This window comes from Paramormyrops kingsleyae, chromosome 5 (genome assembly GCF_048594095.1).
Source record: "Paramormyrops kingsleyae isolate MSU_618 chromosome 5, PKINGS_0.4, whole genome shotgun sequence".
In the NCBI taxonomy this organism is placed as follows: Eukaryota; Metazoa; Chordata; class Actinopteri; order Osteoglossiformes; family Mormyridae; genus Paramormyrops; species Paramormyrops kingsleyae.
In genome coordinates, this window is record NC_132801.1 from 26,200,903 (window position 1) to 26,226,431 (window position 25,529).

Genomic DNA, 25,529 nt, shown 5'->3' on the forward strand with positions numbered 1-25,529 from the left:
CCTGTGGATGCAGGGTGGCCAGTGGATGGAGGGGACAGAAGATGAGCTACCAACACAAAGCTGGTCCGTGGCACTCGGGGTATTAGTTTTGGAAAAGCAGAAATTGCAGAACCTACACATGAAAAATGTCCCCCATCTTTTGACGTTCTGAGAGAACAGTTTGACATAGTTTATTTACAGGTAACTGTCAGTGTATTGGTATGTATTTGTTGTTTCATCCATCCATGCTTTTACAGCTTAACTTGGCCTGGGGCCTATATCAGGCAGTACAAGGCACATGGCTGGGTGTCAGTCCATTACAGAGCACACACACACACACACACACACTGCCAATTGGGAGTTGGTGTTTGTTTTTCCATCCATCCATCCATCCATCCATCCTTTAATGGCTTGGCTTGGTCATGGGTGGGGGTGGGGGCGGAGTTAACTCTGTGTTAGTTGTTGTTTGGAAATTGACTTGATTTTAAGAAGTTCCACCCATTTCTCCTCCTAGAAGCAGGACACTCTCTCTGAGATCACATGCTCACCCCCCCCCCCCCCCCTTATTTTCATATGATTTATTCTCCTGTCTGTTATGAGGAGAAGGTGCTGCTTTTACACCAGCCTGAAACACTTCTTTTGTCTTTGGTGGAACTGTAGGAAATGGGTCAAGCCCAGGGGTGGGGGGGGGGGGGGGGGGGCGTGGTGATGGAGTGAGCGAGTGCGGAAGGAAAAGGAGAGGGAGACTAAGTGTGTGTCCCCTCTGTGGCGTGTGCGGTGGACAGCGGCCTGCCAACAGAAAGTCTCTGCCTCTCTCTCTTTCCCGATTCTCCGTCCCTGTCTGTCTTGAGTTTATTAAATAAACAGTGAAAGATCTGCCTCACAGGCAAGTCTAAATATTTGAAAACCAGATTGGCAGCCATGTTCCGATCCCACAAGGTTAAAAAGCTCAAGCAGATTCGCTAGCATGTTAAGGGCCAACCAAAGTATACACACAGTCAAATTAGTTTCTGGAACAAACTGCATGTTACCAATGAAAAAGTAAATAGCGAGCAAAGGATGCATAACATAGCCTATATAGCCAATATAGTCTGATATATTTTAAGGTAAAGTATAAAGGCAGACCTGCAAAGCACATGTATAGGATAACAGGTACCCTGTGTGACCAGACTGGCTGAGCAGCTCCTGGGGGTCAGTAGAGCGATACAGGGACCACCGCTGTGTATCACATCGAGTTTGTATTGATAACCTTTGTTTCTTTCTGTGCTGCCCTGTCCGACCCTGCCCTGTGCTGCCCTGCCTGACCCTGCCCTGTGCTGCCCTGTCTGACCCTGCCCTGTGCTGCCCTGTCTGACCCTGCCCTATGCTGCCCTATCTGACCCTGCCCTGTGCTGTCCTGTCCTGTGCTGCTCTGTGCGGGCCTGTGCTGCCATGTGTTGCCCTGCCCTGCCGTGTGGCCCTGTGCTGCCCTGTCTGACTCTGGCCTGTGCTGCCCTGCCTGACCCTGCCCTGTGCTGCCCTGTCTGAACCTGCCCTGTGCTGCCCTGTCCTGTGCTGCTCTGTGTGGGCCTGTGCTGCTATGTGTTGCCCTGCCCTGCCGTGTGGCCCTGTGCTGCCCTGTCTGACCCTGTGCTGCCCTGTCTGACCCTGCCCTGTGCTGCCCTGTCTGACCCTGTGCTGCCCTGCCCTGTGCTGCCCTGCGGCCCTCTCTGGGGGCAGCTTGTGCTCTGCGTGTGGAGCTCCATCCTCCCACTTCCTGTGGGCATTTTGTCCGCCGGGCCGAATGGCCGCCTGCCTTATCCGCCTGCTGTTCCCCATCCCTTATCTTCTTGTGCTAAGTGTAATTGCACACATCCAGTGGTGCTGTTTATACAGCTCTCAAAATGGTCCAGTTCATTCACAGGCTGCCCCCTCGCTGCTGCGCTCTCCGTAAAGGGCCCCCGCGCCGCGTGCGGCTCAGCATCCCCGCTGTCAGTGACGGACAGGAAAGCACCACCAGTGCAGCCGCAGAAGCGACTGCAAAGAATCACCAGGCGAGATCAAGTCCCTGTTCTCGTAAAGAGCCGCTTTCTTGTCTTAAACTCGTCCAAAGTCTTGCTGCACTTTTACAGCCGGTTTTTCTGAAAAGATGAAAGCAGAACGATAAGGATGTATAAACAAATTTTGGTAAACGGAAATCAGCATTCCTTACATACCCACTTTCACTTCTGCACTGTTTAAGATTACGTAATCAACATTGAAGTCACTAGCATATTATTCACTATATTATTAAACTGAACTATGAATTGATTAATTTTATAAATAAATTTAGCTTATTTGTTCATCTTATTGTATTTCAAGCACACCGATGGCTATATCCTATTCAGATTCAGAATTGCACCCTAATCACGTTCAGTTATACTATCAACAAGCCTTCAACTGTCTCCAGTAACTCAAAAAATAATAAAACCAGCACATTTTCTATATTTTTTAAAGCAAGCATAGAAGTGTTATTTTTTCAAATTCATCCAAACGATCCATTTTACATCACAGCAGGCCAGGAGCCCAGCACAGCAGGCCAGGAGCCCAGCACAGCAGGCCAGGAGCCCAGCACAGGGTACTGGCTGGGAAACACCTTGGATAAGATGCTTTCACATTACTCATTATTTCAATTTCTGTTTGAAGAACAGGATTGGAAATAACACTTAGGTCACAGTTACTGTAATACGGTTCGTCATCAACGCGCTGTGGGATTCTCCTATAACTCTAAGTCCTTTTGCATATACCTTTAATAACCCCTTGCTTCGGTTGTTAAATGTGCTCTGCGAATTGTTTTCAACAACATAAACTAAAGCTACTCAAATTACCCCAAAGTATCGTGTGAGAAGTTTATCCAAATATTGACAACATTACAGTAAATCAGAGATAACTACGTCTTTTATTTATGTTTTAGATGTGTAATTTTGTGATATTAGGTTTCAAAACACAGTAATTCTTGCTGTGGCAGCTTGTCGTATTTTAAAATTGCCCGCAGTTATAATGCACGCCAAGTGGTTTGGCTCTCTCTGCCTCTGAATAATAAGAGGACATTCCACAGAAAAGCCCCCCTCCCAAAATTAGCGGTAGGGGCATGTGTCTAAGACCGTGTTCCCCAATCCAGTCCTCGGGAATAAATAGCCAGTCCACGTTTTTGCTCCCTCCCAGCGCCCTGCCAGACAGTCCACGTTTTTGCTCCCTCCCAGCTCCCTGCCAGACAGTCCACGTTTTTGCTCCCCCCCAGCTTCTGGTTGGGTGGGGGCAAAAACATGGATTGCCTATAGGTTCCCTAGGACCAGATTGGGAAACACTGGTCTAAGAGACCGTACAACCCATAATGCTGAGCAGTGGAATACATGAGCTCCGGGTTGGTATGACCTACATCCAAAGTGTCTCCATAAAAGGACATGTGAGAAGTGGAATGGTATTAGGGGACAGGCCTGATAGTCCTTTGTGAGATGCTAATTATTAATTGACAATTAATTGGTTCATGGGTAATTACCATTGAGTGGTGATAATTTGGGATACATGGTATAAAATAGGCTCCTACTATTTCTTTGGGAAACAAAGCTTTGGAGGTGTGTCTGGTCCACTCCCCTGCAGTACGTAAAATCCACATTGCATCCCTTACTCCCCCGTATCAGGCTGGTGTTTTTAACTTCATTACAGGAGTGACAGAATGCTCACTGTTCAGCCCCTGAACAAAGGAGAAGTAACAGACCCAACACAGCTGATCATCACGAGTGAATTTTAAATGCACCAGTGCTGCCTGCTTCCTACCAACACCATTCACTGTTTGTCACTAGTGGGCACTGCATCAATGATGAATGCGACAGAGCAACACAGTCACTGGACTGACTGAGCAAACACATGCTTTTACCCCCAAAAGCAACATAAAATTGATAGCAGGTTCGCACAGTCCCTGGAGCAATTGGTGTTAAGGGGCTTGCTCAGCGGCCCAAGAGTGACATCACATTGTCAACCTGGGGATTTGAACCAGCAACCTTCTGAACACAGACAAAGCATCCAAACCCACTGAGAATCCCACATAACCCCCCCCCCCCACACACACACACACACACACACACACACACACACCCATGCTCAGTAATGTATTCAGCCAACACAATGAGAAGCCTTAACAAAATACACCACGTTTTGGTTATAGTATCATAATATTATAACCCATTTTCAAAAACCATCTCCCCGGGGCACTGGGTAGGATCAGCGCTGAACAGGAAACTAATATAACACAGGGCACGTCCTGTCACACGTTTGCTAAGGTTCACGTGACTGTGGGAGGAGACCAGAGCAGAGCACCAGGAAGAAGCTCATAGGAGCACGGGGAAGACGTCCAAATTCCTCGCAGGGAGAACTGCTTCCAGATTGAGGCCTGTGCTCCGCACTGCGCTGCCCGCTGAGATGCCATGCCACCTTCAATTCCAGCTCTAGCTTGAAAAATCTCTGGGAAGGAAAACAATGTGAACGGTGACTCATTCTGGACATGTGACATGAACATGATATTAAAAGGGAATACTGAGCGCTCAGCGCTAACACTGAGAAGGCTGACCGGGGCATGGGGGGGGGCGTCGTTTGGACGCGTTAGCACAAGCGACACGTCATGCCAACATGAAACGGTGGTGTGTATCGCAGCAAGAAGGTTTAACAGAAAGGTGCACCAATTGTTTAACCGGGAAGGGTTACAAGGCCGACGAAACACCAACATCCTTATGCTAACGATTCAACGTGGGCTGAGTGCGGCCAGCCGTGCCGCTGACATCACAGCAATAGGGTTAGAAAGCCACCACACTGCATGAAGAGGTTAACCAAGGCCCAGTCATCTCAGGAGGGGGCAAGCAAGCTCGATCCATCTTGAGCTGATTCTCGGTCCAAGGTGCATGGGGATTACGTGTACCAGTGTTTACTAACTCGACTGACAGGCTTACCAGTCTGTGCTGTCAAATCACTGCAGATGATTCTAAATGCAGAAGTACAGTATGCCTGGTATTCAATCAGCCTACACTCCTTGTTTCTTACATAAAGTATAAGCCCTTCATGACAGCTTTCAGAGCCATTAATGAGCAGACCCCCCTGCTCCTCAAAACCTACATTGCTCATCCTCTTTGGTTAGCAAACCAACACCACTTGAAGATCCCTCTATTACAAGAGAAGTTTCTCTCCAGATGTTTCTTATGTGTGGTTCCCCGATGGTGGAATGAGCCGCCAAACCACAACCGGTCAACAGATTCCCTTATCTGTTCTAGGAACACCTCTACTAGCCTGTACCACTCTATATTCCCTAAATGCTCTTAGTGTTGAACTTTGTTTGTCAAGTTGATTAGCTGTATTACTTGGTTCTTGCTTTGTTAGAAGTTACTATGCAGTTCCCGCTCCAACACAGCTTGCACTTGTACTGTACCTGGTTATTCACTGGAAGCTCAGCCTAGCTGCACTTGTACCTGGTTATTCACTGGAAGCTCAGCCTAGCTGCACTTGTACCTGGTTATTCACTGGAAGCTCAGCCTAGCTGCACTTGTACCTGGTTATTCACTGGAAGCTCAGCCTAGCTGCACTTGTACCTGGTTATTCACTGGAAGCTCAGCCTAGCTGCACTTGTACCTGGTTATTCACTGGAAGCTCAGCCTAGCTGCACTTGTACCCAGCTAACTCCTTGACGGCATGTAGTGTGCCATTTGTATGTCGCTTAGAACAAAAGCATCTGCGAAATAAAATGAATGGTAAAATAAAAAAATGTAAATAAAATGTAGTGGGTGGGATTTCTTCAGTCTGGCTTGATCTTGGGCAGGGACTTATCAGCTATGAGCATGGTGGGGGTTTGCATTACGCAAGCAGTCCTCACCCTGCTCTCGCCCAGTTTGGAAGTGTAAAAGATTTGAAAGCAAGTAAGTAAATTCTTCTTTAAAAAAATCAAGTCTATTTTGAATAATGCTCAGAAAGAGAGAAAGTGGCAGGGGTAGCCTTGGAAATCTGGCCTGGAGAAGAGAGTGGGTGAGTTCACCATTTCTGCTGAGGGTGATGAGCCACGCTGGATCGGAGGAGCTCTGCTGGGCCCCCACTCTCAGCGGAAATGCCGGGGAGGTGGAAATGATCACACAATGGAGAGCTGGGATCTGCCGTCCCATCTGCCACTCAAAACGAAAGTTTAATCGATGCTTGAATCGGCTCCATGGTTTCATAGCTACATCCTCAAACAAACAGAGACCTGGAATGCCGAGGAGGAATCCTCACAAGTTGTTTTGTCACCCCGAGCCATGACAGATCTGCCTGACAGAAATCAAGAATGAGCTTCTGGATTTTCCAGTCCAGACTCACCTGGAACCTTCTTGCCTCATGCTGGGTTGCCAGATGCTGCAGGCGAATTAACCAGCCTCACCATTCTCTACGGTGATGAGCTAATCCAGGATGGGAGACACTGTGAATCGGGGTCTACCCGCGGGCGGACTCCTGGTGGCTCCCCAGAGCAAGCCGAGTCGGAGGCCAGCGAAAGCGCAGGTGTACTGCTGACCTCATCCATTTCGGACGGGAAAGGTGCCACGAGGAAGGGGCCTGTCATCGGGCCCTTCGAATTCGGGCAGCAGAGCCCAAATGAGAAAACGAGCATTTCCTCGGAGACCCTTCCTGCAATGAGGAATTAGCCCATTTACATTCCCTGTTTTTGTATTTTTTAATATTTTTTTTTTACAGGGCTGGGTCACAAGGACTGCACGTTCGCTCCAGATTTTTCAAGTTTACCTCATTTCAAAAGCTGATTCCAGAAGTTGCTTCATCTCACATGGTTTCAATATGGGCGTCCTGGGGTCTGAGGCAAGCCTCATGGGAAAACAGGCATCCAGGCCCATGCTGGGTACAGGAGACCAGGAGAAACCTCTAATGATGTTATGCACACCGCTCTCCCCAAAGTGCGGAGCCGCGCGTACAGTCATGTCTAAGCCGTTTAGCTTGGTTTCTATCCACCCTTGAACAATAATACGACGCTGAAACATCCATCAGTCGTTCCCCTGTTCTTTTCCTTAGCCAAAGTCCTTTAGGTCGTCAGACAGAATCGCCTTGAGTCTCCAATGGAAATAATGGAGTCTCCTTGTGACTTTCATTGCCAGGCAAAATCAACATCTTATAGGAATGGGAAGAGGAACGTTTGTGTGGATAAAGCTCTCAGAGGAAGGAGGGAATTTGCTTTGTTTTCTGTTAGGTTTGCCTCACAAGGAAACCATACGTGGGAAATTCATTGGTGTTGATAATTGGGGAAGATCGAGAAAGAGGTTTTAAAAGAATAATAATTTCTGGGGAATGCTGTGTGATATGTGTCCTGCCAGCCCCTCGTAAACATGCCGAAAGCCGCCCATTTGGCCAGCGAGTGTTTTCGGTGTAGTCTGGCGGGTGGGGGTGGGGGGGTGGAAATCGGGGTCACCTCAGGTCAGAGCCCACTAGTGGCAGGGGATGTGGTTCCTGTGTATAATACCGCCTGCTGATAGGGGCCCCGGCCCCTGCCTGTCATCGCAACGGCGTCTCGCTGACGGCTCAGTGGGGCCATTTCACAGAGGTGTCGAGGGGCCCCTGGAACAATGACCACCCCCCAAAACCACAGCATGTAAACACCTATATTTTCATTCTCGGGGAGATCGAGCTGATTATTTAGGTTACCTGCTCCTCGTCGCCCCCAGCTTCTCATCAGCATGGTAGACCTACGTAACACCAAACACCAAATAGCCATCTTAACTCATGCAACTTTTAAGCACATACCTTTAAAATAACTCAGGAATATCATTCCTGGGAGCTGGATAAAGGCTCATCTTAGACACAGGACGTCAGCTAAAACGTTGGCATAGGTGCAAAAATAGCAGCGGAAACGTCATCATGTTCATGCCATATATCTGCCGGTTCTAAATAGCAGCGGTGTGGTTACGCTAACCGCCCAGACTGATCTGATGGCTGGGGGGGGGGGAGAGAGAGATAAAATCTCAGGCACTGCTGCATTCTGTGGCAAACAAGCCACAAATGGTCGGGGAAATGCACTAAAGCCCCATAGACATAAACAATGGATGTAGTGGGGTAATTTGGATATGCTGCCGCCATTATTTCAATTAAGGTTCAGTGCCTATGGCTCCATAGGGTTTTCTTGGATATTTTTTTTAGAAAAGCAGAGGGTGAGGGGCAGTGATGGGGGTAAATAACACTGACATCCCAAAAAATCAAGACAGGGGTTGCAAAACATGATTGATGTTATTATTATATTATCGGCAGGTACAGTACTGACTGCACTGACAGTATTCTGCCCGTTTTGACAATTTGGAGATAATTGGCGGCCCAGTTTCTCTCTCTTGCATATGCTACCAAAAAAGCTAAATAAAAGCATGGATACTACGCTGTTGGGTAGCACCTTCTTTTATGCAACATGTTTGTCTTTGTCTCATTTCTGACGAACACCTTTCTTGAAACAGCAATGCCCTTTCCGGGTGTTGAAAGAGAGCCCATTTGTGAGATTCTCATAAACGCTCTGTGTGTGGCACACGAGGGGAAGTTGATTTAGTGTCACCCTTCCAGCCCCCAGCCGCATAACCGATTACACAGAATTCCTCCCCCCAAGTTTATGTCTGAAACCAAGCATGAGGATGACTGAGACAAACCTAGAGGCAGTTTGGGGGCTTTACAGAGGGAGTTAGCCCAGGCAGGATACCCGTCTCAAAGTAAGGAATGCCTTTCGATGCAGTACATTTACGACCAAGAGCACAAGGCGAGACAGAATACAAATAATTATGTTGGGGTTACTGCGACGCAGCGATCCCAGAGATCAAACCGGCGCGTTTTTACGACACAGTAATTCTTTCAAATCCGAGGCGTAATTAGGAAGCAGGAGAGAGCGTCGAAAAGCTCTTTGTGTCGAGGGGAGGATGTTTCTCACTCAGGAGGGCGCTGATAAGATCATTCACGGTGACGGGCTCGAATAGGCGTCCGACCCTGAGCGTTGTTAAACGCCTGCCTGCCCCTGAAAGGCACACGGCAAACAGCAGGGTTTGTACTGTCTCCCACTGACACAACGGGGCGACAGAGCATGGGGAGTCTGCTCTTATTTTAAAGGGAAAAAGATGCCCCCCCACACCACCACCACACCCAGTCACCAGGAAAAACGACAGATGACAGGGTAGACAGGTAGAAAGACTAGGCCTGTAGCCAGAAAATAAATTTTATAGGGGGTCTGGCAATTGTACCAATAGGTCCCTCTTGGTAAATTTAACCGATTGGGGGGGACGGGGTTGGGCTCCCTTCATAGATTTTGCCAATGGGAGGGGTTAAGTTGTCGTACATTTTGCATTTTATTATCAGGCTATGTGCCTGAACGTAAAATTATTTTACTAAGTGTCTATGTGCCTGAGAAAGACCCAAAGAAACGTAGCAAGGATGGGCTGAGCTGCCCGGCTCTCGGGACACTTCAGGAACCCGTGCAGATGAAGCCAGGAGTGGATGAAGCGGCGAGGGGCTCTGGAGGCCCCGTTTTAGGTGTCCGGCTAGGTTCCTACCGCCAATAAAGCTGCCTTCTCCCTTTCATTCCCCGACCCCCAAGGGGCCCATTACAGACTGCGGATGTCACGGGCCGTCACGCTTGTTTGGACCTGCCCCTCCACCTTGTTTGGCTGAGCATTTCATTCATGGCAACACGGGGGCAAGCTCCTAGGGATGCCTTGAGGAATGCTGGGATACAGATCTTGTGGGGATATTGGGATCTGTGAGTGGGGGGAACAGGAAAAGCTCTGCTCCCACCTCGGAAAGCTGCGTCTGAGAGCAGCAGCTTAAATTTGGGTTTTTTTTCTGTCTTCACAAAGCAATTTAAAAAAATCACATTGGTAGTTTTATTTTCTATCCATCCATCTTGTATTCATTTATTTATTGTGTTGTACAAGGGAGAGTCAGAGGGGCAGGGCAGCCAGTCCCTGGGACAAGGGGGGTTAAGAACCTTGCTCAAGGGCCCAATGGTGACATCAATCTGCCAGCGATCGGATTTGAACCAACAACCTACAAGAACAAAGTCTTAACAGGCTGAGTCATGTATCTTCCCCAACTCCTTGTTTTTGTTTCCATTACAGAGGTACTGTGAGTCGGAAGCAAATGGCACAAGATGGGCAGCATCCTGCATAGAATGTACCGGATAGCGGTGCGGACACGCAAATATGTGCATGCGAGTGTGGAATGTGGAAAATGGATTAATAGATCAATCGATGCACAGATGGATGTTGTTGTTTTAAGACCAGCCATTTCACATTGTTGAAGTTTCTTTTTATTTCTGCTTTTATTGGTGTTACTGCAGGAAATCGTGTCATTTTACCAAGTACAACATGATTACTTAAAATTACACTGAAGAACATTTGTTACTACATATGAAATTATTTAGTGATGGCCACTCTGACTAAAAAAAGCAAATGCTTGCATATGTTCTGTTACTATTTATTTTAATAATGGCTCCCTCTTAAGTATAAACATGCTGCATGTGAAAATTTTGCATTATGACATAAAAGACAACGTGTTACCAATTAGTCACTTTATGGTCCTTTTAGCGAACACGTTAATGTTTTCTGATATTGATGTGAACAACACTGCATGTTTGTGTTATTCTACCAACCATTCATGCAATCGCAGGAAACGCCTTTAGAACCCTGAGCACACCTCAGGTGCCATGTCACTCTGACATCCCCCCCCAACACAAACACAAATATTCACTTTTTTTCTTGATTGCAGCCTTCATCAGCCATTAAGTGTTCGACTGGCATGTTAACTGACAGCTGTGTCTCCCAGCTGCCTTTTGGATCTCATTCAGACAAGACTGATTAACCTGTAAATAGCTATTTAAGTTAATAATAATAAGTTAACTAAAATAGTTATCCTTTTTGCACATCACCTATATGCAACATGGTATATAATTTATGTTCAGTACCATCCATGCATTTCTGCATCCACTCACCAGTTTAGAGTAGCTGTGACTCCATGTGAGGGATGAGGTGGTTCTCAAAAGTCTTAGGCAGTCAGAGAAAATGGTGTTTAAATGATTTTCATGCTGGTGTGAAACTATGAGATTATGCATTACATTATGCAAAAAATGCATGTTTGGCTGATTAATACCTCATTGACTTTTTAAACTAAGTTAATTGAGCTGGTCGTGATATTTAACAAATATATGGAATGGCTGAGGTTCCCCCGAGGTGAGGTTTGGGAACCGAAGCAGTGATCTTCTAGCCGTCCAACAAGGTATCAGTGATCGGTTGGAGAACAGAAGAAATTCTGGCTTATTTTTTTAATTGGGTGACTATTAATTTGCATATATTGTAATACTAAAAAACTGAGTTTCTGAAGATTGTCTTTGACAGCCTAAGACTTTTGCAGAGTGCTGTATACATTTTCCCTCCTTATTGCCTTCAAAGAGCTCATCAGCACCTATTCGCCTCACTTCCTCCTTGGCCAGAGTCCGTCCAGCTTCCCACCAGTCTGATGTCCCTAAAGGGTGTGCAGGTGACACAGCAGGCACTGTTAGCATGGCACTGATCAGAAAGATCAAGTGTATATTAGATATTTATTCTTATGAATTTGTATTAACTTCACAAGAAATCACTGTGTCCTTTGTAACTCTGTAAATGTTCAAATTCAGTTAATATTATACAATGATACCCAAATGGAGTAATTATATAGTTACAGTAGGTCAATAAATCAAAACAGAAACAGCACGCATTTCCGTATCTTTTTAACCAAAACTATTTCAATGTGTGCTATGCTGACTGAATCTGATATTTATCACAAAGATTATGATTGTGACCTAGTACATCTGCAAACCACCTGTGAAATATATATTAATATACCCCGCTTAACAAAAGCAGTTTCTATGAAACATTTCCTAAGCTGAAATGGTGTAAAACAAAGAAGCAATTAACGTTAATTTATAAGATGATTTTTGTGCATTCACAGACCGAAAATAAAAACTTACCAAATCATACCAAATAACACATAAAACCTAAAATAACACTAACATATAGTAAAAGCAGTAATGATATTATAAATACAGAGCCTATCGAAAGTACAAATAATGTGTGTACAGTGTATTCTCACTTACCAGAATCAATACAGTCATGCGTAGCTTAAAAACTGATGTGTTCTGAGAAATGCGCCGTTAGGCGACTTCATCCTTGTGAGAACCTCATATACCAGGGGTGGCCTATGCAGGTTTTTGGGATGGCCTGTAGGTCAGCTGTTCAGACCCAGGTGTGAGGACTCTTCAGCCAATCAGTCATCTAATTAGTAATCCAATTAGGCTACGTTCCCACTGCCATGCTGAAGTGACTAAAAACTGATTTTTTGCCTTAATGTGAGACAGATCTGATCTTTTCAGGGCTGTGTGGACACGCAAATATGATCTTTTCAAATCAGATTTGTTTCACTTTCATATGTTCTACTAAATCTCATACGTATCCGATTCGCGGCCATGCGACCTGAATGTGACGCTCAGATCGGAATTCATGTGGCTTTTTGCTTATACGCATACGCTGACATCATCAGCCTGCACCGGCAGCGCGGGAAGGTAAAAATGGAGGAGAACTGCGATAACAGTCAGTGGAAGGATGGAGAAGGTGGGGATTTAATTGATATTTGGGGAAATTAATCTGTTCAAGCTAAACTGGAAGGAACCTATCGTAATAGTATTTGAGTAGTATTTGAAATAATTGCCAAAGACATGGCACAGCACGGACACGAACGTGGCTACAATGCCAACGAAAAATAAAGAGCTTGAAGTCAAAGTTTAAAGAGGCAAAAGACCCGAATCAGCGCAGCGGTCATGGCCAACGTGCCAATTTTACGACCAGCTTTTTACGCGTGTAAAAACGTATCAACGTGCGCATGCATGATGTTTCGGAGGACCGATGCGTTCACATTACAGTCAGATACAGGTCACTTGTACTTATGAATGTGAACCGTCAAGATAGACAAATCCGATCTGAGCAAAAAATTGGAATTGAACGATGTGGCTGGCAGTGTGAACGCAGCCTTAGGGAGTTGCAGCGAAAACCCGCATACACACTGACCCTTTGCAGATAAAGATTGGCCACCGCTGTCATACAGTGTACTTATACCCTACTACATGGGCGTCATAGTACCCGCGGCTATAGCCCCGAGTACTGTCAAGCCAAGCCTTGAGTATTTCGCATTGAAAATGGAGAAGTGCCTGTCTGAGGATGGGAAAATGCGGTGTTATAGTAAATCAACACACAGACCTTGCAACCTCTGAATGACACTGGAGTAATCAAGCGCTGCACGGTGCACGAGAAAGTTGGAAGTCGCGCGCACCCAGATTAACGCTCTGGTTTTTAAAACTTATCAAGCCTTCTTTGATATTTCAGAAGAAAGCGCAAAGTAAATCATAGAACGTGGTTATTCAATTCAGTTCAAGTAGGCTTGCTGTATTAGGCGCTTTCACATCGAAGTTCCGGAACCTGGTTCCTGATTACAAGTTCCTGGGCTGTATGGACCGGGATGTTTTGTAGCTCCTGGCCAGTATCGTGTGTCGCTTTTACACCACAAAACAGAACCTGGGACCTTTATGCTAAATACGTATGAGACGCAAAAGCTCCTAGATTAAACTTCACACATGATTCGAAACCATACCGCCACTCTAAAACAATGGAAGATGGACAAGTCAAACTGCTATTTCCATTGTCCCCGCATTTACACGTAACTTCCAAGTTAACGCCGCTCAGTTTTGCCAGGTCCAGCAGAAATCTCCAGCCCAGGATTTGCTTAAAATCCGCCCAATGGAAGCTGAAACCAATATTTGAAATTCCAGTATACTGTATCTCAAAGAAATAAAACAGTATTTTGCATGTTGATCACATTCAAATGTTCAACATTTTAAAATCGCAGTCAAACACAATGACGTCACGTAGACGGATGCACTTTTCCCTGGGCGGCCAGCTTTGGTCAACTGGCTGGAGTGAGATTAGTGTGCAATTCTGTGCACACACATTTACATGTAACAGTTTTATTACCATGTAAATAGTCCGTAGAGTTTGTAAAGTACCCCCTATGATTCTGATGTAGTTAATGTTAGGTTTATAATGGAATAATATGGATTTGCTGTAAGATTTCTTGCATGAGAGTCTGAAAACGTGAGTGTCAGGCCAGATGCGTGAGAGCTGGCAACTCTGCTTTCCGTGTGCATCTGCCTGTGACTTTTGGTGGCTAGTGATTCAGGGGTTGCATCCTTTGAAGGGCACGGTCTAGGAAGGCATAGCCTTTGCAGGCTGAGTTCTTCACAGGTCAAACAGAAAGCGTTGTCAGTTGGGACAGCTGTTCCCATCCTTACCCTTGAGTCACGAGGCACCGCTCCTATTACCTAACAGGACACACCCACGTCACCTCTGCGCAGGGAATCTTGGGATGTGTTGGGCTGCGAAGCATAAAGATGGATGCATTTCTAGGCTGCGTTTGAATGACTCTTCGAAATGGGACAGCCTTGTTGCACCATTGTGATTCATTCAGGCAGCTTTAGAAGGACGTAGCCCCCGAATTCGGACACAGCCATTGACCAATAATCTTTGGTCTAGTCTCCATTTAGACAAAGCGTACAAGAATCTTCCATGGAACTCCAGTGGAACTCCAGTGAAGCATAAATTCAATGGTTGTCTATGCTGAATTTGTCTTGGCTTCAAAGAGAAAATTAACGTATATGTGGTCGAAGGCAATATGTTGTTGATATGTTGTGTCATCTGTTGTGTAACATGTGTAATATGTTGTTGATCAGCACTGTGCATGAGTATGTGTGTCTGTTCATGGCCCCTGATGGTGGCCTGCGGCTGAATGAGAGATGAACAGTGGTTTTTTAAGATGCATATCTGGATGCAGGAATTCAGTTCCAGAAAGGCTATCCGAAATCTGCAAGTAGCAACCCCTTGAGCCACGAGAGAGGAAGCAGTTTTGGTAGAATCAGGTCCATCAGTGGTTTCACTAATGGATTCCTAAAATTGCTCTGGACAAAATATTTCTGCTGTATTCCCTCTTCTCCACTCTGGCTGTTCTTGTGACTCATATTCAGTTTCTTTTTCTTTGCATTTTGGTATCACAGCCCCAGACAAATGAAGCTTGTGCTCAGTTATCAGAGTTGAGCATCATAACTGATTGCTCGTATCAGATACTGACTCTGTGGTATAACTCCTTAGGATATTTAAGCATCACAGTATTGAAGCAGTATTTACACATAATGGTCTTCTTTGAGAGGATCAATTTTTGTTAAAAAAACTCTCAATTACAACATAGTTCCTCCTGGTCCAAGCTTTTGTCTCCACGCAGCATCCACAGCATGTAAATCGCACTGTACGTGCAGTTGAACGGAGCACTTGACCCTTTGCGCTTTATAGTAAGACTCTCCTTGATGTACAGCAGCAGCAACAAGACAAGTGCTGTTCTCTTTGAAGAGATGGGAGCACACTATAGTGAGGACAGATGTGAGCTATTGTTACTTCTTTGGCAAGGCCCATCTTAATATTTCAGCGAGGGATCCACTTTGGAATCTCATTAAGTCTTATCTACAAGACGATGGATCATTCCGATGGGCCGGTCTAGATGTTGAAATGTCAAAACTCATCCCGGGCTTTGAAATGCGCAGCGCGGCGGCCAGACGGCAGTTTTTTATTCCACTGTAGAGTTTGGCTGCAGGCTGCAGTGTAATTTCTCCATGTTAGTGAAAGTTATCTTCTTTAGGCGATGATTTCCTCCTGGCTACTCGGAATTGTACTAACAATTTAGATACTCTACCGGGGGATTAGAATGAGAATAATTACTGTTTGTTTTCAATTCCCAGACAAAGCATTGGTAAAACATACAACGCAGATGACTGAGGGGACCTCAGTGTAATAGTGCTGATTATGAGGTAACTCCTTCCATCAAAAAGTACCATTTAAAAATGGTTAGGAGAAGAGAAATTTGTCGCTTGAGAGCGGCGGTCAAAACAGAACCAGGGTGATTAGCAGAGACCTTACATTCTTCTGCATGGAGGGCAGGTTGGGATCATTATTCAGTTTGAAGGAGCTTAGCTCATTGTAACACGCCCTTGTCCAGTGTGCAAACCACGAGTAAGCTCTGAGCTCAGCCGAGAGGTCCTCCCTCTGGAAGGAACCTTGCTCTTTCCCGTTCCCTCCTTCCATCTGTTCTTGCGGTTAGTGGAACCTTCAAGCTGGGTTCCTCCATAAGACATGGCACATGTGCCTCACTCAACCTCTCAGCCTCCCAGTCTCCCCCGGGCTCTGGACACAATGTGGGAAAGATGTGTTGTGTTTTAACATGCGCAATAAATCGCCTGTGGAGGGTTTGTTTATCACTTACTCAAATAATCAGAACATTAAATATTTGGCCCGAATAATAATCATCCATTTCCACCACCCTTCCCCCCCAAACAGGCTAATTATATGAAAATAAGCCAAATGAACAGGCCATAATACACACTTTTGCGGTTTAGATAAAGATCAGCATGGAGACATACAAAGCCTGACTCCAGACGGGTTTCTGGTTTCTGAACCTGAGATTAAAATAAGAAGGATACAGTTCAACAAAGCAGCGAGACTAAATGCCGTAAATAACTAACAATTCTATTGTGTTGATAAATAGCTTTTCATACACTAGTGGCCAAAATTGTGGAAACCCTTCCAATTTTTAGTGATCGCAGAACTTAATTCAACTGTTGCTCCAGTTCCTTATTTAATCAACCAATGTGTGATGTTTGTAACATTCTTTGATTGTTTATGAACATTACCACCAATATCTGTGTGGTTACTTTTAAAGAGTAATGCCAAAAATGCTAGGTGTTTTCACAATTTTAGCCACTAGTGTATATTTATTAGCATATTACATTGTGAAATTGATTTAGCACTTATTATTTGAATTGGTACTTCTCCAAGTGTGATGTAGAATAAAAGGTGAAGCAGAATATGTGCACTTCCATTATATCTATATTTTAAAATGGCACTTAAGTTATTTTCAGATTTTCAGATGATAGAACCAGCCTCAACCAGTCTCGGAAATTAAAGGGAATTATGGCAAGCTCTGTGGAAAGCAAACATTTAAAAAAGACATTCCAGGCATTTTAAAAGAAGACATTAGCCTTTTGGGCATAGATGGTGAAAATATATAACTCTTTTTAACTTCAGTTAGAGAGGAAGTTTCTGACAGATGACAACATTGGCGGGATGTTGGGATCAAGCATTGGCCATTAATCTTCCTTAACGGCTCTTCACAGAGCGCCTTTCCTCCGCTTGTGTCTGGTGTTCGTGGTAGTGGTGCGGGGGGGGGGGGATGTTTGTAAACGATGATCAGCAGAGGAGGGAGCAGCACGAGAAGACGTTCCATGGCTGGCGGTAGTTTATTGGAATTCTGGAGGTCGTCCGTCTGATCTGACAGGCCAGCGGGACGGCAGGCCGTGACCTCCAGCTGCAACCCCCCTGCCCCCTGCTGCCCTGGCCTTTCCCCCCCCAAAGACCTAAAAGCCCTCACCGTGTGGGGCAGATGGATCTGCAATACCCCAGCCTCCCTCATGCTAGGAATCGTGAGAAAGTGAACACGGCTAGCACTAATTTCACAGGTTCACTGTCACGTTCTCTTGCCGTTTACATCCAGGTAATTTATTTTAGTCTCTGGTAATCCATTCTCATATGAAATTTGGAACTGTAATCTAGTTGCCCATAAACTTTGATCAGCTAATAAACTAATTTTTTGATACCTATATATACAAAAGTATGAGTAGCAAAAAGAATTTTTACAATTGAAGAGTCATATGACCATGGTGCGCCATAAACAGGGGAAAGTTAGGGCGATTCCAGGGGCCCCTGACTGACAGGGGCCCTAAAAAACATTTGGAACGTAATTGGATTGGTCTGGGTCTGGGTCCCAGTATGATATGCTTTCTTGGGGTCCAATCTGTAGCTGCACCAATGCATGTGACTAGTATTGGGGTTGGCTACTTTAGCAATTTGGGCTGAATTGGGAATAATGAAGTCTAACTATCAGTGAGAATATCATGGAGAAGCTGAGCCTTGCCCAGAATGTCCCCTGAGGGCTGAAAAAGCCAGCCTGTTCTGTCAGGTCACCATCCTGAGCCCTGGACCTCGCTGCTGGAGGCTTGCTGTCGAGCTGGGTGGAAGAGCTGACCCAAACCCCTAAATCTGCCCCGGTGTCTCTCGTCGAGGTCTCCGGGTGTGCGCAGACCCAGTTAGGAGGTGGTCTCCTTTTATTCTGCTTCATTTCTTTGTTTCTTGTTGAGTGTGAGAGAGGGCGGGGAAAACAGACAGAGGAGCAAAGCTTTTAATGTAAGTACAGCAAAGGCAGCCTGGGGGGATTTCATACATGAGGAAGACATTATGAGAAGGTTTAAACTCAGACCACCAACACAATAAAGTATTCATTTTTCCTTAATGGCAGGTTGTTGGGAGATGTTAAGCCTAGTTTCCTATTTTATAGTAATGATATCCTCTCTCTCTTTCTCCCTCTGAATGCATTTCAGAGCCTGGGTGTGTCCTTCCGCCTTAAACCATGTTTTTAAGTATAGGCTGAGTTTTGTATCTGTAGATATAAAGGAGTTGTGGTATAGTTTTTCAGGAGCCCCCCCCCCCCCCCGCAAATGCACCGGTGGGACCATTAAAGGAAACTCTATACGGTGTCCCTCTCTTTAGAGCAGCGTGCCCGCGTACTGGCCGGCGCGTGGTCACCGGGATCGGCAGAGCGGTATTCCCAACATTCCCATAGGTGGGCGAGGGGCAGGCTGTGCTCCCCATTCCGGGGTCCCAGCACATGAGGGTCCTTCCTCCACACCACATCCTAGCTCAGGAGCCAGTTTCCAAGGGCTCTGCTCTTCATTCTTCCTGTTTGCCCCCCCCCCCCCCCCCCCCAACAAAAATGGGCTGAATTCTTGCTCTGAATCTCTCTGCTGTATGTTTTAACTCACATAATAATCAATACATGGATGTCATCTCCCCAGAACATGCGTCACCGGCGGAGGAATGGGCGGGGCTTTCCTGGCCGTGGGCCGCGGAGCCGCACCTGATCAAAGGGACACATCTTCTGTCCGGCCGCTGCGGCGGCGGCGAGTGGCGGGATAAACTGTTAAGTCACCGCTCTGCTTTGTGTAACGAACACATGGGCCCGCTGGACGTGCAGGCGGATTTCGAAACACAGAGCCTCCACCGAAAGGCCCACACATTGAGTCATAAAAGCAGACCTTACGCTGTGTGATCCAAGCCCACCAGTCCATATTTTTGTCAAGGCATCCGCAGAAATGCGTTTGATCTCTTGTGGGTGTAGCTCACTTCATCTGTTAAATGCTAATATTTTAACACAGTGCTGTGAACCAGAGGTGGTGTGGATGTTCTGGATGAGGGGCGAGTTTAAGGAACAAGCCTCGATACACTTTTAACTGATTACTAATCGTTAAGGACATAGCGTGGTCTTTCCTTCTCCGATGGAAGTGTGAAGCAGATCGGAAGCTATCGTCCTGTTTTTGCCACATTCCAGTTGTTTTCCTCTTTGGTAGAGAACACTGCTTGTTTCATTCCCGAGGATGTCTTGTGGCATGGATTTTTGCACCATCCTAACAGATGCAAATCTTGCAAATATGTTTCAATATACACTATTACAAATGAATATTTGAATAATGAATAATGAATGTGCACATGTTGGCATGGCCTGATTTGCTCGGTGCTTGCTTTCGTCTGAACGAAATCTTCCCATGTCACAGGTTGAAGGATGCTCTGTGTCTACCCAGCAGCAGAATGCTTTAATTGCAACGTTTGGGCTTCAATACCTGCCTTGCCTGCATAGGAGATTGATAACATGCCTTTTTCTCCGTGGAGGGAACTTACAATGCTTCATGCTGTCTGTAAAGTGAGTAAAATTCAAATATGATGCTGCCTGTCATCACCGTCCCGCTTACTGCACTATGTTAAGTCGGCCCTCACTGTCAGTGTCACTGCACCGAGTCACCTGCCGCCAGCCGCAGTTACCTCACTCTGACAGGATTGCATGTCATTTATCAGGAACTTGCTCTGGATCTGCAGTTCCGGAATGGAAATCCACCCCAGAGGAGCTGAGGTTCTTCTCCTCCACCTGATGATACATAGTGACAGGGCCTGCCATAGTTAATGTCACTGCCAGTGTGCGATTGTCATGCGGTAGCTGGACGGGGAGGTGACCCGGAAGGCATCACCCCAGGGAGGGTGTGACAGCAGCCCTGGTAATAGGAGAGGAAGGGGAATAGGGCTCTTTAATGCCCAGTGTAATGCTGGGAACAGACCACATTCACATCCTTCCCGAGTGTCAGGAGAAGCTTCCAGACCTCTGTGGTGGTGATGGAAACAAACATCGGTCTGTGCCTCATGTCCCCCCCCCCCCAGCCAGATGTCCCAGCTGGGAGCGGAGGACATGCTCTCTTTCATCGCTGTTGCATCGCTGCCTTTGATCCCGCCTGCAGGAATGCTGGACGGCGTCCGGGACGATACTGGGGCGATTCCCCTCCGCCGCCGCCGCACCATGGACAGATGTTGGAGGATCTCGACAAGGGAGAGGCTCTCCTCTCACTGGTGGATGTTCAAAGCGGAAGACGGGTGGATGACTTATTATGCTGTGCGTGGCGGACAGGGATTGTGGGGGATTTTAAGCTGCCTGTTGCATGAGTAGGCCTGTCTCTGCAAAGCCTCCGCCGTGGCCGGGACTCATTTGCTCCCAATCTGCCTGCTATCGTCACCTGTCCCGTGCTGTTACTGCTGTCTGCCCCTCTCTGACTGATGGCGTGTCTGAAAATCCACCTGTGCTTACATATGTGCTGTGTGGTGTCATTGGGGGGGGGGGGGGGGGGCTGTCTGGGTGTGGGTCTCTCCACTTTACCGTCACATGGTACTGGGCCTCCTCATACCTGACAATCCCGCTTTTCCGGAAGGCGTTGTAGGCATGCTGGGTTAGGGGTGGAGCCAAATCTGAATACGGATGAGTATTTTATGAGTATTTATTTTGTACAGATATTTTTTTTATTATTTGTTTTTGGGAAGTAAAAATAATAACGTCAAATAGCTGGTGTTACATATAACTCTGAACACAGTGGGTATTTGTTCTCTGCCTGCATATACTGATACAGAACTTAGCCAGACTAACTAATAATACCAATAATTCCTTATAGCAATAAGAAACATGTATGTCATGCATTTATTATTTACTGTAATTTTTCATTATTGCCTGTAAACTTTGATAAGCTAATAAATTACTGTACTGTAATTTACTATAATTGTTCATGATTTTAATGTATATTCTCCCTCTTTATATAAAGTATCTTGGCTTTTAATAGGGAGGACAGGTACAGTGTTATGTGTCACGTCCTGCCCGCTATGTCCAGCTGACCCTCCTGTCTCCCTAGAGCGACCCTAACAAGCCACGCCTGTTACTTGTTTGTCTTGATGACTAAAAACCTACCTCGTTTGGAAGTACTTGGATTAGCCAATGTATTCACTGATGAGACTTCTAAGCACTTATGTAACTCGCTCTGGCTAAGGGTGTCTGCTAAACATTGTAAATGTTTTATTTCTTATTCCTAAAAGTCATGTTAATCACTCCCAGCTGCCTCTCATTAGTTCCCTCGTTAGACCCATATAGACATGCTTCCCAGTCCTGTGTTCTCCAGTCCGGTGTCATTGACGACAAATTTCCCTGTGTGTCTTTCTTAATTTTCAGTCCTCCCATTTTGATCCCGCTTTTGTTTCCATGCTCTGTTCATTCAAGTTCAAAATAAATCCCTTTGGTTTTGCTATGGCGCCTGCCCTTGAGTTCTTCATCCCTCAAGTCATGACAATATACTGTATAGGTACGTACCGTATATGTTAAGGTGAGCATTTGATGTTCGCATAGCGCCCACGTCGCCTAATGTCCTGTTGCACAGAACGTAACCTGATCTTGTGTTCCACCAGATCTCTCGGTTAAGGGTTAAGTAAGGTTTAGTTCTTGGCATACAATACTTGAGAGAGAACTGTTTTTATTCGTAATGTTTTTTTGTTTGTTTATATTCTGTGTGTTCATCATCCTCCAATCAGGGCGGATGGTGGCATGGTTCACAAAGCGTTTATTATTAGGATTAGGAACTGAATGTTATGTTTAAAATGATTTTCTTTTCAATGATGTTTATGGTTATACATGTTTATTATAATAATTATGAGAGCTGTAATGTAATACTGGTTTATGTTTTTCATAAATCCAGCAATAGTTTACTGAAGAACACTTACAGTATATTAACACTTTAATATGTTAAAAAACTGGATTGTTACACCTTTTTCTACTTTTATTCAAATATAAATACAAATAATTTTCCTGCCTCAACAAATGCAAGAATAAAGCAGGGTAAAGCCAAAAGAGAAAAACACTGCCTCCCTCATTTCCACAAAGATCAGTTTCTAGGTGCTGTGGGACTCCTCCCGGAGACCTCGAACGCTCCGTTTCAGCCGAGGCCATTAAAACATCACGCTCTTCTGACAGCGCCTTTGTTAAGGAACGGAATGGATTAAGCCGGGACCGCCCCAGTACACGCTCGCCATGAAAAACACGTAGCCTTATCCCCGAGAAATTCCACCACTTCTCCACAAACCACCTGTTACCTGACGCATCCTGGCGCCATGCCACAAAATTGTGTTTTCAGAGACAATATCCTGCCATACAATGTCTTTATTTCCACTGGTTGATGCTCCTTTTCTCCTTAGCAGAAGTTTACAGTTTTCCATTGTCGCCGCTTCAATGGCAGAGTGCTTCACTTCCTTTACGCTATGAGCCGACTCTGTTGAAAACAGCCATTCAGTCCTGCTTCCATGCGACAGGATAATTTCCTGTTTCCCTGTATCACTTTTCAGGCCATTGATGTCTCGCTTTGTGACGGCTCTCTTCGGCAGGAGGTCAATGTAGCTAGAACAGACAGTTCCCGGTGAGACACGGATGCATTTTATAATTCCCACAACTCAGCTCTCTCACATTTGGCTGGGGTGGGGTAGCACGCCTTTGTCTGTAAACCTCCCCCCCCCCACACCAAGACTATCAGAGGAGTACTGATATTCCGTTTTGATTTACCAGTATCTCCAGTTTGGGTACATCAAAAGGCACACAGTTAAGGAGGTTATATTGTACTTCTAAAAGTTTTGTTTCACTAAATATATAAAGTTATAAACAGGTGATGGCAAAGCATCGTACTCCACGCAGGTCTCTGCCAGGCAAATAAACGAGAAGCTATGAAGGTTTGTTGGGGCAGCATATTCAGGCTAATTCAGGGCGTGACTGGTGTGGTACTGGGACTTTTCATTCTCGGGCAATTTTGTTCATTTTTAATGTGTTTGTGTAAAGTGCTTATTTATCTTCCTTGGTCTGTGGTGTGTTTTTTGCCATATGTGGTCGCGCCCATAGCACACAAAACCAGTGTGCTCGTATAACGCCAAGCGTGTGTGACAGGAGCGGCAAGTAAAAAGCCTCAGTCGTTCCTCTTGGCTGCGCTTTGTTATTTCGGGATTCCTTGTACAAACTGAGATCTTTGCCCTTATTTTCCATGGGTGCCTTTGGATTTGATGCACTCCTTGTCTAATGTGGCCCGAGATCAGTAGAATCAGCCAGAAATGTAAAACCTTGTCTCAATTAGTGATGGCAAAGGAAAATGTTCCCTGGCACAGATGTGCACAGGCATCCCGCAGTAATGGCAGCCACTGCCTCATAAATCTGAGCAAGCCAAAACAGGAAGTTTGCTCTAGTCAAGCATGTGCCTTATGATCCCAGCGGAATCTACAATAAAACAGCACAGGGTTGCCTGCCTTTGTTTTGAACCATGCTTACGACAGTCAGTCTGGCAAGTTCCGGGCTGGTGAAACCGTCTTCCCAGAATGAGATGAATAACAATACGTCTCAAATCCATACTCTGCTCTGTTAATATCCAGCATTATGTTGGCTCTTCATTATAGCCTGGAAGATAAGATGAAGGCCCTTTGAACTGCAGGAAGGGAACATGGATCTTATTGACAGGAGCAAAGGGCTGTCCTGAGATTGATTGATAAAAGTTATCAGGGCATTATGTTTTTAGCAAGAGCGCTGAGTTTTCCCTTCCCAATTCCCCACTGTCCTGCCCAGCTTATGATGAATGAGTCGGAGTCTGTGGTGGCGGCGGGCAGGGGGGGGTTGTGGCATTAATTAAGGGCCTGGTGCTTGTTAGCTGCATAGTGCCCACTGATAAGGCCCAAGCTGCCTCCTGCAGGGGTGGGGGGGGACACAGCATGCGTAGCATTCCATCAGCGGGTCCTTGAGAATCCACGAGCCCCCGTAACCCCTGGCAGGACCCACACTCCAGCCCCCGCAATACCCCTTCATGCAGACCCCCCAGTCCAGCTTGAGTGGGAGCCAGGGCAGAACAAAAATTAAGAGAACCTTCCCATGGGGCCGTTTGTGGTACAGTAATTAAACGTCTCACATTCTTTCTGAAGGACAAACCCTAAGACAAATACTGAAAAAAAGGGTTTTAAAGCCATGCCATTTGGTTCCCACCATTCCCCCCCTTAGCAGATCATTCTAGATTCTTCTACGTTAAATCCTGATCTACATTTAGCTTGGACTCCAGATTATAGGAACTGTACAATAAGCGTTTTCAAATACTGCATTGTTTTGTTTATGCAATACTTATTTTCAGTAGTTTTAAATTATTTACTTAATTAATTCAGTACATACCAAGGCTTTGTGGTCTTAAAGTTGTTTTTGCTTGAAGAAAAAACAGGCATGTGTACAAATGTCTGAGTCTTCTAATTTGAAGAGTATCATGAAAGCTGGATATTTGTAATGCATAGTGCACATCACTGCATTGTGGATCTATGAATGGATTAATTGGTCCGTGCAAATTGCTGTCACCCTTAAAAGTATGCTTGAAACCAGCTTCCCAACATCCATGTTCTTGTGTGGTCACTGATCATAGGTGCAGATGGAGCAGATGCAGCTGTGAGAGGATAATCAGATCTCTACATGGATCTCACAGACAGATCTGACTGTGGATCAGTGATCTCCACTGTTGTTTTTTTTCCCCTGTTATCGCCTCTGAGCATCTTTAGGACTGATAACACAATGCTCCCACCTGTGGGTACAGAGATAAGACTGTGTTATAGTTAATATAGACCAAGCAAATACACTTTCCATACAACTGAATGGTAAAATAATCACAATGGCCCAAGGAATTTAAGGTAGGTGTTTAAGTCGTTCTTCCATTTACCTGAAACTTTTTCAGGAATGAATAATATATTCACTGTCCGATGAAAAACACGTATCTCCAAAAATCCATTATTTCAGGAGCGTAAAGAAACACATTTTCTCAGAAACTACTTTACAAAATACACCGTAAGCAATGGAATGAGACTCTCTTAGCACCACAAATAGAAAATACCTTTACACAGCCGTCACTGAATGGTTTAATAGTTTTAAATTGACTTTCCGAGGATTATTATCAGTGAGGG

At 45.5% G+C, this 25,529-nt stretch overlaps 1 long non-coding RNA gene across 1 annotated transcript; it reads left to right on the top strand.

Annotated features, from left to right (window-relative positions):
• The first annotated feature begins 18,970 nt into the window (after positions 1 to 18,970).
• LOC111845127 (uncharacterized) lies at positions 18,971 to 20,825 on the top strand. The gene is made up of 3 exons (XR_002838555.2): positions 18,971 to 19,133; positions 19,766 to 19,911; positions 20,498 to 20,825. It is a non-coding gene; the product is annotated as an uncharacterized lncRNA (long non-coding RNA).
• The last annotated feature ends 4,704 nt before the right edge of the window (positions 20,826 to 25,529 follow it).